General features: G+C 36.6%; 1 protein-coding gene across 2 annotated transcripts in view; it reads left to right on the top strand.

Moving 5' to 3' along the window:
• LOC106029947 (sodium channel protein type 2 subunit alpha) overlaps positions 1–15,184 on the top strand; it is a 195,411-nt gene that overhangs the window by 356 nt on the left and 179,871 nt on the right. Inside the window, exons 2-4 of one of the 2 annotated variants that reach the window (XM_066999707.1) lie at positions 1,608–1,810; positions 2,754–2,809; positions 5,210–5,263. The gene's annotated coding sequence lies outside the window, so the exon portion shown is untranslated. The remainder of the gene's footprint in view (positions 1–1,607; positions 1,811–2,753; positions 2,810–5,209; positions 5,264–15,184) is intronic. The other variant, XM_066999708.1, reaches the window with a different exon arrangement.

The raw sequence follows: 15,184 nt of genomic DNA, 5'->3' as shown, positions 1-15,184 counted from the left end.
CTTGAAAGAATGCTAAGTCAGCAAAAGGAGGGTAAGCCAGGTACAGAATGTGCTGGGGTCACAGGCTGACCCCTAATTAAAAGAGGTAAAATTACTGGTCTGAAAACTCAGAATCTCTAATTACCTCACTTATTGTGAGCTGAGACCAGGCAGCCTCCAGATGAAACATATTTTGTCAGCATTCAGAAAACAAAAACAAAAAAAACACAAACGTGTATCTTAAGCAAAAGCATATATGAAGTAGTAAACAACAATAAGAAGTAATTACAGATATTCATTAATTCTGTGAAGAATTACTGGAGGCAAAATATAGCTCATGAGGGTCAAAAAATAAATTTGGGAATTTACGGCAATGACTGCAGAGCCCCATCAACAGAATTTGGATGCAAGATTTTAAACGATTAAATCATTAAGTTAAAAAACACTGAGAACAACTATAAAACATGCACTACATATCAGCAGAAAACAGAGCATGCTAATTTGCTTTATACAGTCTTAAGAACACATATTTAATAATGTTTTGCTAGGGCGAGTTGCAGTGGTTAAAGGAGTGCATCTGCTGTGCATCAGTCATTTTGTCCTTAAAGATTCTATGATGCATGTGATTTAATGTGAAGAACAAAATGAACATAAAGAGCGTATATGACATTTTTGTTCAATAGCTTAAGCACATTAGCTTCAGTTCCTTCAAAAGAAATCTCTAATCAACTGCATGACAAGTTACAATCTGACATGTATTCTTGTGTGACCAGTCAGATGACATGACTCAGCAGAGAAAATTTTAGAGGCCTAAGGTACAAAGAAAGTTCCTGTGATTTAGTAGCAATGCTTTTTTTTTTTTCTTCTTTTTTTTCTCCCTTGGTCTTTACAAAGAATTCTGTGTTTAAACAAGGAAAGAAGCTGAAGCTGTTTTAAGGCAGACTGTAATAAAGCCTTATAAATATGGTAGGTTTTTATGATGCTGTTCAGCCAGACTCTGTATGTTTGTTAAGTAATGTAGCAACTTCCACACAAAGCCTTTTTATCCAACACCCACATGCTGTACAATAGTCCTTCTGAGTTTGGTGATTTTATTTTAATTCCAGTTTGGAGTATGCATTTATTACCTCAGAAAATAATTTCTGTTTTGTGCAAATGCTTTCTCCTGTTTCTCCCTGTTGTTAATCAGATACATTCCTCAGGCATTTATTTGGTGCCAATTAAGTCGAGGTCCTACCACGCAGCTCTTAATGTGTGAGGGGACCAATGCCCAAGTGTGACACCCACTTTTTAAGAGTCCCAGAGTTTCAGTTATATCAGTCATATTGGCATGATTTGGAGAAATATTTGTCAACTTGCAAGCTTTCATTCAGCATATTAGCAGTGAATTAGGGAAAGGAATTGTTTTTTCCACAGTTAATGGTGTAGAGGGTCTTTTTCCTGTGCTATGAGACTAGTCTCTGGTCACTTGGATTGCTCTGTGCTTTGTTGTTGTGCTTTGGGATGTGCTTATTGTATGAAAAGCTTAATACTAGCTTTTGTCTTCACAATGAGAGTAAAAGTTCACTGTGAAAAATTACTGGATTCACCAGAAGTCCATAATCCGATGTTTGCATTATGTTCTTTAGGACCTTGCTGCAGGATATTTTGCACAACTGTTTACCCCGTGGTTGTGGAGGGCCGTGCTCTGAAGGATGCCAGCATACCTAAACCACAAGCGCAGGGTACTTATCTAAAAAAGAAGGCATCTTCCATACAGAAGCACACAAGAAAGTTGTGTCCAAAGAGACGGGATCATACACCTTCAAGTTAAATGTGAAAACACATAAAGGTGAGCTAAAAAATGAGATAGGGGAGCAACCAGCAAAAAGGAATATTAATAGTACTGATGTTTATAAGCAGAAACCCTGCAAGAGAATCCTTAAGACCTACGTAGAATCGAGGTTTGGGATGGGGAGAGAGAGGGGAGAAAGAACAATCATGATAAAGACATAACAGAAAAATGTTTTTATTTTTATTTTTTTTTTTCCACTGGGGAGTATTTTTTGAAAGATTTCCATGGCAGAGCTCTTTCCATATGGAAGACAAGGCAGAGAATATGCCTCAAACTGAATTATCATAGAGCGAATGGAAAAGATAAGTAATAATGATTTGAAATTATGAAATGTAGTCATCTTGGAATCCTAAATTAATTTGTACCCCAGGGACAGCAAGTGGTGAGCTTCTGCTTAATAAGAGTGGTACTAACTGGTATTGGAAAATGGCCAAGATGGCTGCCTAAAAAGACTCCAGGAATGATGCAGGAAACTACATACCAGTATGGCTGACATCTCCACTGGGCAAAGTAGTAGAAACAGCTATCAATGATAGGATGCGATGCCATTGAGCTTTGTTGGCAGAGCTTTGTGGAGAAGCCTGAATTGCTACAGCTTTTGCTTTAGTAATATTACTACTTGAGGTCTAAATTTTTAAATGTCAATAAAAATAGTCATTCATAAGCATTAAATGTATTAAAGCAAGAAAGGCATTAATAAACAGAGAAAACTGAATACTCTTAAGTTGCTTGTGTACTCCAAGGATGTGCTGTAGATCATCTGAAAATATAAGAGAGAAAATGTAAGAAAGAAAAATCAGACACAAAGCTGGCATAGAAAAAGCAAAGCCATGTGATGAGAATTGACAAACATAACAGGAAATGAAATTTCTCTTTCATCTCTTGCTTTAAATGAATGACTGAATTAAAAGTAAGAGCTTTTTTTTTTTTTTTTTTGTAGGGAGTGATTGTTATAATGATACTTTAATGTCAAACTCATTTATCCTTCCTGAAAAGGTTGGTGACCTTTTACTTTTTAGTAGTGTCATTGTCCATGAGTCAAACATATTTAAAAAAGAGCTGCTGTTCTTAACACTAAGTTAATTTAGATACCTAATAGTATGCTACTACAAGTGATTATGGACCACTGTTAAAAAAGATTTTGCTGGGAAATGAGCCTTTGTGATGTGTCCAAGCAAAATGGAATGAAAATTGTCCCTCTTAATGAGACACCCGTACAAAAAGGCTCAGAACTAACAGGGAACATGACCTCCTCATCCTCCAGGTGTAAGCAGATTGCTTGTTTTGCCAGGTTGACTAGCTTAAACACTGAGCACCTGGTCTCTTGGAGCATTAGCAGTTTAAAGTTTTAGAGAAAGTACTTAAAAGAATTATTGTTTGAGGAAAACATTTATGTGCTTTCTTAAAAGTTCTAACCTGGCCCTCATGTGAACCTGTAGTGTTTGTGAAGTTAGTGGACAAACATCTGAGCTGGAATCTGCCTGTAAAGCTTTTCCTCTCCTTGAGTTATAGCTTCTATAATCAATCTGTTTTGGAGAAATATAGGAAAGACCTTAAAACAGAGGTAAAATGTCTTGTGTAGGCAGCATTGGTAATTTTTGGTTAATGGTTCTCATTGTTGGTATTGGGTCTTCAGACTTCTGTGATAATAGAAATTTTCTACGTGAGGTATAGCACGACCTGCACTGTTGTAGTCAAACCAAGTGTCTGGAGGGGGGAAAACATCTCAAGAACTACAACAGGATCTGCTTTACTTGTTAGCTGTGGCAAAATACTGTTCATTTAATTTAAATGATGTACAAGTTTTACATACTATGTCATGTGGTAAGTTTGAAAGGGAAACTCACCATTTCTTTCCATCTCGTTAAAGTCATAGCATCTGTAGCTGGGAAAAGTAAGGGCAGAGATGCATGTTTGGCTGGCACATATTTTTGTATAAAGGATGTTTTTGTTAAGTGGGTGAAACTTCTTTGCTGTGTGCATAGTTTTGATTTATGCTGAATATAATGGCAGCACAGTTACCAGCTAGTTAGCTTAATTCCTTTCGTTCTCTTTCTGAACTGGCAGTATGCAAGTGCTGGTATTCTGCTGGATGTTTTTGCTTTGCTGGCAACATGAAGTGAAGTATGACGCTGCAGCCTTTACTATTGTATTCCTCCAGTGCCTTAACAGATCCCGTACAAAAATAAAATCTGTTGCTTTGATCAGCATTTACTTACTTTTATTTACAAAGGATTGAAATTGGTGTTACTGTATTAATTTCTGTTACTAGCTTTGGCCCCATCTTTCTATGCCTTAATTTTTAATGTCTTCAAAACAAATACTAAGTGACTACATGATTCCCTTGCATTTCAGGGAATATCTCTTCTGTGTTTTCTGAAATGAATTGTAAACTGAATGTATACTTGTAGTAGCTTAAACTGATGCCTTCAATATGATGAACTGTGGTCTCATTTGGAAAACTAAGGTCACTTTACTCAGTATTTTTCTTCTAGTTAAGAAGACAATGTACTTTAAGAATACCCATTTTTCTTATATGTTGACAGATATCTCTCTTGCTTCCCTAGTACACAATATTCATTATTAGCTAATATTTTAAATTCCACTTTGCAGAAACTAGTGGTTTTTACTCATGTAGCTATATACTCATCAAGCTCCTTCCTGAGCTGTGTCGTGATGTGCTCATCCAGCAGGGGTTAAGGAGAATTATGCTCCTTAATACGTGATTATGCATCGCCGCAGTCTTCCAAGCTTCTGCAAATTCCCGTTGAAAGACTGTATTGTCAAGATAGAAAGGCTTTAATGTTAAATGTCAGCAGTTCGTAAACGACGTGCTTTGCCCTTCAGACACTAGGGGGCAATGTTTGACTTCTTTTAGTTGTGTACTGCAAAGGGCTAACGAACCTCTCCAGCCTATCGACATGTGTAACTTAGTGTAGGTGGTAGCTGATAAGAGCTGAAATCAGTGTCAGGATTCTTGCTTACTTCAGTTATTGCTTATACAGGCCCTACAGGATTTTTTATTTTTATTTTTTATTTATTTATTTATTTTTTTAGCAAGCACAAAGGCAATTGAAAACAAAAGGTGAAAAGAGCACCTGAACTCAGAATCAATTGAGGGTACTTTTAACATCCTCAAAAGGATTTGTCAAAGATGGAAATAAAAATAAAGTGATGCTGTTCCAATACTTTTTTTTTCTTTTAATAGCAAGTGGCACGTTATAAGTACATGACAAAAATGAGGTACAGTGAGTGTTAATTGTGTCAGGCGTTAGTCAAACTCCTTTTGTTAGCTTGTTCATAACAATCTTACTAACTTTGCGCGCCTTACAGCTGTTCGTCCGTTTCTGAGTCTTAATCATTTGCAAGCTCATCTTTCTCTTTGTTTCTGTGCAGAGGGCAAGGAGATGGCAAATCTGATGAAGAAAGTTGGTGTTTGAGTCAAGCCAAGTAAGTATTTATTTACAGAGTAAAACGTTGCAAGTGCAAGATACATTATAGTTTATTTACGATGTATGAAGTTATTGAACATTTTTACTGTACTTTTGGAAACTGTTAACGCCACATAAGTTTTTGTTTGTTATTTTAAAATCTGTCTTATAGATAGAATATTAACAATTAAACCTTGGGCACAGTGAAGTCAATGGTGTAACTTCTAAAAGCTTTGATATTGTATGAATATAGTATAAGACATAATCAGTTACATGCACCAGCAGGGTGTAAGGGATTCTTTTACTACACTTGTGTGTTTTGGTTGCTTGTATATCTGATGGAGTTGTTTGTATCTGTAAAGTCCCATAGTAAGTTCTACAGTAATGCAAGTTTGGAGGGGGTTAGTAAGTAAAAAGACTGTGTTTTGAGCGAGAGAACAGTTAGCTTTTGTTTTGCAGAAGGGCTAGCAAGGGGAAGGAGGAAAGATGGAGAAAAGTAGAAATGGACTGTGGGAAGTGATGGTTTTGAAATGGTAGGACAAAAATAAGTAGGAGGCAGTTGGGCTTGTCAAATGTTATTTTTCTAATGACTTCCCTGCAATTTAGTTTCTCTTTTGATTGTGTTTGCAGCCTCTCAGATTTTTCTTTCAGAAGTATTTTCTGATTTGCCACTCATAAAGTTTTATCTTGGTTAGGTGACTAAGTGCTTCCCAATCACCGTTCAATTTGTAATCATATCTGATTGCATATTTTAACCCTAAACGAGTACATTTCATTGTGAAAGGCAACCAAGAACTTTATGGAAACTTTTCTTAATTTTATTTTAAATTGGTGTTGAAGAGCTGCATGCAAATATGTTTTCCTTATTTTTTTCATTATTATAAATAAGGAGAAGTAAAGAAAGGAAGGCTCTAAGCAGAAAGTAAGAAAAAAGTCTAGCAAATTTCCAATGTGTTGTTAATATGTAGATTTTAACTTCAGTGAAATATTACATCCTTTCTAAAGAATCTATGGTACATAATCCAAGGGATTTGGTAGACATAGAGCAATGTTTTGTCACACATACTCCTACTGCTGTGTATGGGCTCCATATACTGGAATACAGAGATTTTCTATTACCAGTAGGATGTGGATGTGCCTTACAAGTCTCTCTGCATAAAAGACAGATGGTATCAGTGACATCTTAGTGCTGTCTCCTGCTTCAAAATAGACTTGCAGTCAATTAATTCAGACTAGGAGTGAATTAAATTTAATTGTTGGATTTTTTTAAAGTTAATATTTAGTATTTTTAACTTTTACAACTTTTTAATTTGTTAATATTTGACAGAATGAATCCTGACCCATGACTGGGGCTCCTAGCCATTGGGGTAGTGTGATGAATTAGATCAAATCAAAAAGTTGTGTTTAGCATTCCACATAATTAGCCTTTTGGAACAGAAGTAAAAATACATAGCAATATTTCCCAAAACTCTGAAAGAATTAGGAGGGAGACAGATTGTATTTTCAGGCAGATATTCCTGATTTCAGCATAATCTTCTCACATGATGTTGAACACGAAGTACAGTTTCTCTGTGCATGAATTCCCTACCGCTAAAATGATGAAAATAATATTTTCCATCTTACAGAACTGTTGTGATGAAAGTTCTTTTAATGTTTTCCCTTAGATATTAATGTGATGGATACTATAGAAATTACTATAGGAAAACAAAAACAATCTGTTAGCTTTAGTTGGATTTGGGGAAAAGAAAAGTCTATTTTAAGTAAGAAATTATAGAACAAATTCCCTTACAGCTGTCAGCTGAATTTATTTCACTTTTGATCCATTTGTAGAGTGACTTATGTAGGAAGAAATCTGAGAGAAGTTAAAGTTGCTAATGTGGAGCCTGCATGAAGTTGCTAAAAAGGAAAGCTATGTAGGAAGAGCCTATAATTTTCATTCCTATCTTTGGACTTGGATTAATGCCCAGAATAGTGACAAATACAACGTCACTAGGAAAGACTAAGAATAATCTCCATTGGTAATAACAACTAACTAAAGCAAAAGATAACTATAAAATTATAACAAAGTATTTGCTAACAAAAGCAATATTTTTCTTTTTTTTTTTTCTATCTTCAGTACAGATAACTGGAAAGAGAGACTTTTTAACACTCAAAGTAGTAATTCCAATGAAGGGCGAAAGGAAATGTTGATAACAGTGCGTCCACGTGCACTGTGTAACCATATGCATGGTTATAGAATTGTAGAATCATTAAGGTTGGAAAAGACCTTCAAGATCATCTGGTCCAACCATCACCCTACTGCAGTGTCACCCACTAAACCATGTCCCTACGCACGAGGTCCAACCTTTCCTTGAACACCACCAGGGATGGTGATGCCACCCTGGGCAACCCATTATTTCTAGTGTATGTATCTATATTCAGTAGACACATTCAGCTGAAGGCATTATAAAATATCTCCCTTTCAAGTCCAAAACCATACTTTCTGTAGGCGAATTATTAAGAGAAGCACATTTTTGAAGAGGTTGGCATATAAGATGCATAATTTACCCGAGAACATCTTTTTGATAGAAGTGGATGCAGCATATAGTATGATAATTGTATTTGTCCCCTCTCTATCATTCAATCTTCTTTGTGTAAAAAAATAAAAATAAAAAATTGCATACACTCTGGCTTAAACATTCAGTACTTTCCTGCATGTTTTAGTCCAATACTACCATGATTTCCCTTCAGAAGCCTGTGACTTTACCCTCTCATTCTCAAGAAACTCTGCCATACCTGCTCCCACATTTCTGCCTTCCTTCCTCTGAAAGAACTGTCAACTTACACTGTCAGGTTCAAATTTAGTGAAAAATACTCATTTTTCCATATCAAGGTAAAAGAAAATGTGATTATACCACATAAGCAACAGGCTACCTCACAGCGGAACAGAAAAACTCCTTGTGCTAAGTTGACGATATGCTTGGATAAAGTGGGTAATGGACTTTTTCTGACTGTCTTTATAGCCTGATGGAACAGTAGTAGTCCCAGTAGTTCTTACCTCTTTTATTCAAAATTTGAATAATTCTTTATCTCTGTTTTGGGGTTAAACTATTTGTAATAGTAAGACGCGGTGGCTGTGACTGTCTTTTGGAAGGCTTTAAGAAAGTGAGGCTCTGGTGAAAGACTGACGAAAGGTGGGCCAAATTGTGGGAAATGGTCATATTTTGTAATGAGTGTAAGTGATTTTTTAAAGGCTTTTTGAACACCATTGTATATACGGAAAAGGGAAGTAGGTCATACCAGCTAGCTCTGTGCATGGAACAAGGTGTTGCTATAGTACTGTATGAAGAAAAGCTTCCCATGTATGTTGTGATATTGGTTGTCTTGGTTGTCTTAAGGTGTTTTGGTGTATTTCGGGGTTGGGGGGGGGTGGGGGTTTGTGTGTGTGTGTGTGTTTGCTTATAGCGCTTCTGAAGCATGGTCAGTCTAAAAGGAATGTAGAACTGTAAGCACTTCACTGCTAATACTGGCCAAAAAAAAAGGGGGGGGGGGGAATCCAGAAAGAAGATAAGGGTTTTGAACGGTATATGTATTTTCTTTGTTGAATGGATAATTTGCTTATAATGATCCTAGCTTTAACTACCAATGTCACTTTAATATTCTCTGACCTGATGACTTTCTGCACTTCTGAAAACAGTTACCTGTGCTAGGAAAGGGATAAATGATAAATGATAGAGGATGGAGGGTGTAGCCAGGTTGGATCTATACTGAAAGACCAGTTGTCTTGACTGAATCCGGTTCATGCTTAGTATAACAAACGGCAGTCTTATAACAACCATTGGTTAATTTTGTGAAAGTATGCTAATACAAACATGTATATAAAGTTAGATACATTCTCTTTTCAAGTAGTTGCATATCCTGCACCTGACTTTTTTTTATAGTAATACAAAATTTCATACTGACTAATAAATCAATTTAATTTGCTATAAAGGTTTTCACAATCTTCTATTTGGAGTGCTCCCTAATGTGGGCATGGAGAGAGATTTGAGCAAAATATTGTAAATACAAAAACTTTAACATAGAAAGTAGCATTTACGTTTAAGGAATAGTGTGTATTATGTGATAAAATATTTTAGACAATTCACTTATTTGCCACGATTTTGCAGATAAAGATGTGGTATTATTTAAGGAAAAACCATATATGTATGTATACATATACTTCAGGAATCATCTGCATATTAATATCAGTGCTTTATAGGTACTTGTCTTATACTAACTGGCAGAGAGATCTACTTCTGGGCTGAACAACTGTGGTAACTCAAACTAGTGATATCGCTGGGGATGTAAAGAAATATTTTAAATATTAACTGGTATGAAATATCTGGTTGAAGCTTCTTGTTGACACACATTATTTAACAACAACAATAACAAGAGTCTGTTTGCAAGCAGAAGTAGGAACGTGATGATACAGCTGAGCAAAATACAGTTCTCTATATTGTGTGGTTGCCAAGGATATAAACCTATCAGTGATATTTCATTTTAGGAGTTCAGAGACTGAATAATAGCTCTGTGACTAACTATTAATGATATGGAGTGGAAAAAGAAACACTGTTGGGTAACAGAAGGTAGAATCATTTTACTATATGCAGCGATGAACATTACCTTGCACAAACAGTACAGCCTCGAAGTACGGTGGGTGGAGGTGCAGCTGGGTGGGAGGCAGAAAAGGGGACTGAGAGAATATGATTTATGTGTGAGAAACACAGTCTTGGAAATAAATTTTAACATTAGAAGTTTAACACTAGAGATGCTGGAGGCTGGACTTGGAGTTTTCAGACTCTCCCTGCTTTCAGTTTTGGATTAATGGCATTGTTAGTGCCACAGCAACCGTTTGTGACATTGCAGAAAGGACTGCAGCTAGAGTTTCCATTGTTAGATATGCATATGGATTGCTACCGTTGTAGTTTTATCTACCGAATGTGATCTTCCATCAGTTTCTTCCTTTTTTTCCGTACTACTTATTTTCACTACTTTGCATAACATATTCAAATAAGTGTGCAATTTGTATAACTGAAAATTAGTTAAATGACCTCGGACAGACTTTCCAAATGTTTATTTCTTGACAGAGCAGTAGAGATATTATTATACATGTTTTTAAATATTTTAAGTTATTGGTATTACCTTAAAAATGATTATAAGATTGCAAATGTCTGCATGGTCCAGGTAACGTCCTGCAGGTTTATAGTAGTTTGCCAGATTTGGTTCAGAAGTACACTAATGTGGACACAATCATCTTAGGCAGGATAAGCCTAGATCTGCTTAAACTAAGAAACACACGTTGCTGTGAAGAAGTTGCATACGTTGATTCCTGTTACAGCCAAGAGGTGGGACTACATGAGTTATGGTAGATTATTTCCATTAAAAAAAAAAAAACAATCTAAATACTTATTTTTCATGATTATCCAATAGCAATTATTATTGAACCATAATATGGTGTTAAAAGCCACCTTGACTTTTTTGTTTCCTGTCAGTTTTATATGCTAAATTAGTATTTAGTCATCCTGATGTACAGCAGCTGTTCAGCAGAGAACAGTTGCAGTTCTTCTAAATCTAGCTTTCTTGTTGCATCCTGCAGCAGCAGCAAATTAAGACCAAGGAATTCTTTCCCGTGCATGCAGCTGCTATGTCACTCCCCTTCCATTGTGCATCTCCATATGGAAGAAAACGCATACTATTGGAAAAATTAGTCTTGAGCTACTGCATTACCAGACTGGCTCACAAGAGTGCAGTGTAGGGGTAGGTGAAAGGATGTTGCAGTCAAGAATTAAAACATAACTGATACAGTAAGTCTAATTTTAGGCATGAGTCTTGACGGTTTCTTCATAAATAATAAACAGATTTTAAAACGATCTCAGTTGGCATTATACATGAGAAATGTTCTTTTCAGTGTTATTTTTACCTGTCTTCAATACATTTGTGTTTATATATTTGTATGATCTTTAGTGTAAATTCTTTCCTTTTTTTCTTCACAAATATTTCAGTCACAATTTCCATTGATATTTTGCATCCTATTTGGGTGTTTTAATACATTCCACAGCATTACATTTTTAATTTATGTTTAATAACATAAACAAGAAGAAATTACTGAAGATAAACATAATCTACAAAGCAAATGTCTAACATGATACATTTTAAAAAACACTTTCTTGAGGACTTTGCTTTGAATAGCAGTTTCTGACAATTTTATTTCATTTAAAATGACAGCAGCTTTTGTACATACAGCATTTTAGAGGTGTTAAGTCATTTAATGAAGTACTGCAACACATCTACTACATACAGAGCTATAAATACTCTGAGTGGGTAGAGAAGAACACCCAGCTAGATACATGTGCAAAATGCATGCTTCAGTATTGATCAAATCACTTAACAGCTATAAATAGCAAACAGACAAGGAATTGATTTATACAATATGTGTCTAGTTATTAGGTAACCTTCGCTCCAAAGGTGTAGCTCACTTGCTACTTTTATTCTTACTCAGATTGCATATATTGGACTCAACTAAATGAAATTATCCATTCTTTGAACTAGATGAAGCCAAAGAAAGACCTGTTGAGCAGTTCATCCTTGGTATCAGAACTCTGCTCAGTACTGATGAAGCTGACCTGGCATAATCCATTTGCTGAGTTTCGTCCCTGCTGAGCTGCCTGACAACACTCAAGGCATGGAAGATTTAAAAGAAATCTTTTTACAAGGATGTTTTCTGGCTTGTTACTTTTCTCCCTCACATCCCCAACCCAAAGGGCCAATGAATGGTGTTGGCGACTATTGCTTTTTTTTTTTTTAAATGAGCTTACATTTTAATCTATTTGGTTTAAAGAGCCTTTGATGGTGTTGAAACTCCAGTGACATAGGCCTTGATGAGAACCTAGACTTATGTGCAGAAAATCTTACTACCAGAAATCTGGTCTACGTATCACTGACGTCAAGAATTCCTCTTGATAAAGGTCTTAAAGTAAAAGGCATTAGTGACTACACATGAACTAAATGAATGAAAATGTGGGATTATGAATAGTAAGATTCTTTGGTCTCATGGCAAGGGTTCTGTATATAGTCCGAATCAACAAGCATGTTTGCCACATGCTTTGCTGCCAGTTCTGTGGAAAAAGTGGTTCAAGACCAAATTTAACAGCACCTTTGTTTTCAGAAGGAAATGGTCTTACAATTTTGGCTTCTTGTTGTGATACTAATATCAAAAAGAAAATCCATCTTAATCACTTTATATAGTACACTAAAAGCAATGTTTTAGCCTTTAATATGCTGTCCTAACAATTTGTGAGGTTTTTGTTGCCGAGCACCTTCTCTCTGCTTCCAGATTTGTATATCTTTATGGAGACCTAGTTCTGTCAAAAATGAAGTGGTGATAAAATATACATAGAATTGTTAATAGTAAAAAGATAACAGTCTGAAAACATCCTTAGATATTAGTGTCACATATTGAGGACACAGCGACTTAAACCTGTCTTTAGATGGTCAGTTTTAAACACCTGTGGCTTTAGGCTTTGTAGTACTCAGACTTTCTCTCCATTTTGCTGCAGAAGTTTCTTTTGGTTGCAGGTGGCCAAATACAAAAGCTATAACTCAAGTTATTTAATTGATAATGTATGTGTTAATGTTTATGGAATTTGTTGAATAAAGAAAAGTTAAAAATTATGTATTTGAAGCAAAAAAGCCAAAATTCTTAATTGCTGGAGAATAATGTTATAGCAGAAAGTCCACTTGGAGGCAAATCACTAGGGGCGTACCTCATGGGTCAATGCTGCAGCCAGTATTATTCAGCCTCTTCATTAATGTCTTGGATGATGGGACAGTGCAGGAAATTTACAGATAATATGGCAATGGAAGGAGTGACTAATACACCATGTGGTTGTGCTGCAATTCAGAGGGACCTGGACAGACTGGAGGATTGGGTAGAGAGGAATCTCATGATTTTCAACAAAGGACAATGCCAAGTCCTGCCAGCATGTGCTGGGGGCCAACCAGGTGGAAAGTATCTCTGCAGAGAAGGCTGTTGGGGTCCTAGTGGCCAATAAGTTCATCCTGAGCCAACAATGCAACCTCACAGCAAAGAAGGCCAACAGCATCCTGGACTGCATTAAGAGTACTGCCAGCAGGTCAAGGCAGTTGATCCTCTTTATACTCAGCATTGGTGAGGTGATATCTGGAGTGCCATGTCTACTGTGGGTTTCTTAGTATGAGAAAGGTATGGACTTAGTGGGGTGAGTCCAGAGAAGGGCCACAAAGGTGATGAAGGGCCTGAAGCATGAGGAGAGACTGAGAAAACAGACTGTTCAGCTTGGAGAAAAGGAGGCTCAGGGGAGACCTTTCATGCCCAAAGAAGGGCAACACAGGGAACTGGGATTATTTAGCTTGGAGAAAGGAAGGCTCAGGGGAGACCTTATTGTACCGACAATTACCTTTAAAGAGGTTGTAGTGAGGTGGGGATTGGGCTCTTCTCCTACACACCAATTGTTAAGATGAGGGGAAATAGCCTCAAGTTGTGCCAGGGGAGATTTAGGTTGGATATGAGGAGAAATTTCTTTATTGAAAGGGTTGTGTGGCATTGGAACAGGCTGTTCAGAGAAGTGGTTGAGTTGCCATCCCTGGAGGTCTTCAAGAAATGTGTAGATGCAGAACATAATAGCATGGTTTAGTACTAGATTAAAGGTTGGACTAGATGATTTTAAAGGTCTTCTCCAGCCTGAATGATTCTGTGATTCTAGGGGGGGATCTTAGTAATGTGTATAAATTACTGATGGGAGAGAATGAAGAGGGAGACAGGCTGTTGTCAGTAGTGCCCACTGACAGGACAGGAGGCCGTGGACACAAACACTTGAAATTCCATCTGAACAAAAGAAAATCCTGTTTTACTGTGAGGGTGTTCAAACACTGGCACAGGTTGGCCAGAGATGTTGTGGAATCTCCATTTGTGTAGCCAGTGAGAAGCTGTCCGCAGCCAGCTCTAGGTGACTCTGCTTGATCAGGGAGTTGGACTAGGTGACCTCAAGAAGATGCTTCCAGCCTAAATGGTTCTGTGATTCTGCAATTCTATTTCTCTTAGCTTCAGAGAATTCAGTGGGAAAAAATAATCCAGTGACTGTACAGGTACATAAATATGGGGCAATTCTGTGTAATGAGATTGAAATGTGGAAAAAAAGCTGCAATGGAATCCATCACTAAGTTAACTTCTTTCCTTTGCAGTGGTTATGTCTCAGGTTTCACCATTAAATTATTGAATTGTGCTTAGATCAGTGGATTCTGATATTTTTGCCCACCATGACTGTACTGCTCCATACTGATCTGTGAAATTTTGCAGTTTCAGCTTTCATGGGTCCAGTCTGTCAGCAGTTGCTGAGACGTGTTCATCTGGCACTGAGATGTGACTGTAAAAAGAGAGAACCCAGTAAAATGTTGCCCCAACACAATTTTCACCTAATACTAGTTTGGATGGAAACATTTACAGACAATCAGAAATACTTAATGCATTGAGAAACTCAAAACTAAGAACTGTAGAGTTGTAATGGCTAGATGTCTGTTATAACATGGTTTCTTTGCTTTCAGACCTATAGAACTTAGAACTTTTTTTTTTTCCAGATTTTAAAGGTCTTCTCTGACAGAGATAGGTTTAACAACTTAATAAATAAATATATATATATTGAAAACTTGCTTATTCATCAGCACCAATGCAGTGAGATAAGATATTCTGGTATATGAAAAAAAAAATCTAAAACCTGATTTTATCATTATATTTATTAAAAGTGCTTTTATTCTTTTTGTTAGGTCTTTCTGCCTGGTTGTAAGCATGTATAAAGTGTCAGTTTTCTGCTATAGTAGACAGAAATTTTCTGCGCTTTTAATCTACTGCCAGTGGTGCAGCTACTGGCAGTAGATAATGTTTTAAGCA

This window comes from Anser cygnoides, chromosome 6 (genome assembly GCF_040182565.1).
Source record: "Anser cygnoides isolate HZ-2024a breed goose chromosome 6, Taihu_goose_T2T_genome, whole genome shotgun sequence".
Lineage (NCBI taxonomy): Eukaryota > Metazoa > Chordata > Aves > Anseriformes > Anatidae > Anser > Anser cygnoides.
This window is presented reverse-complemented; position numbering and strand designations above follow the sequence as displayed.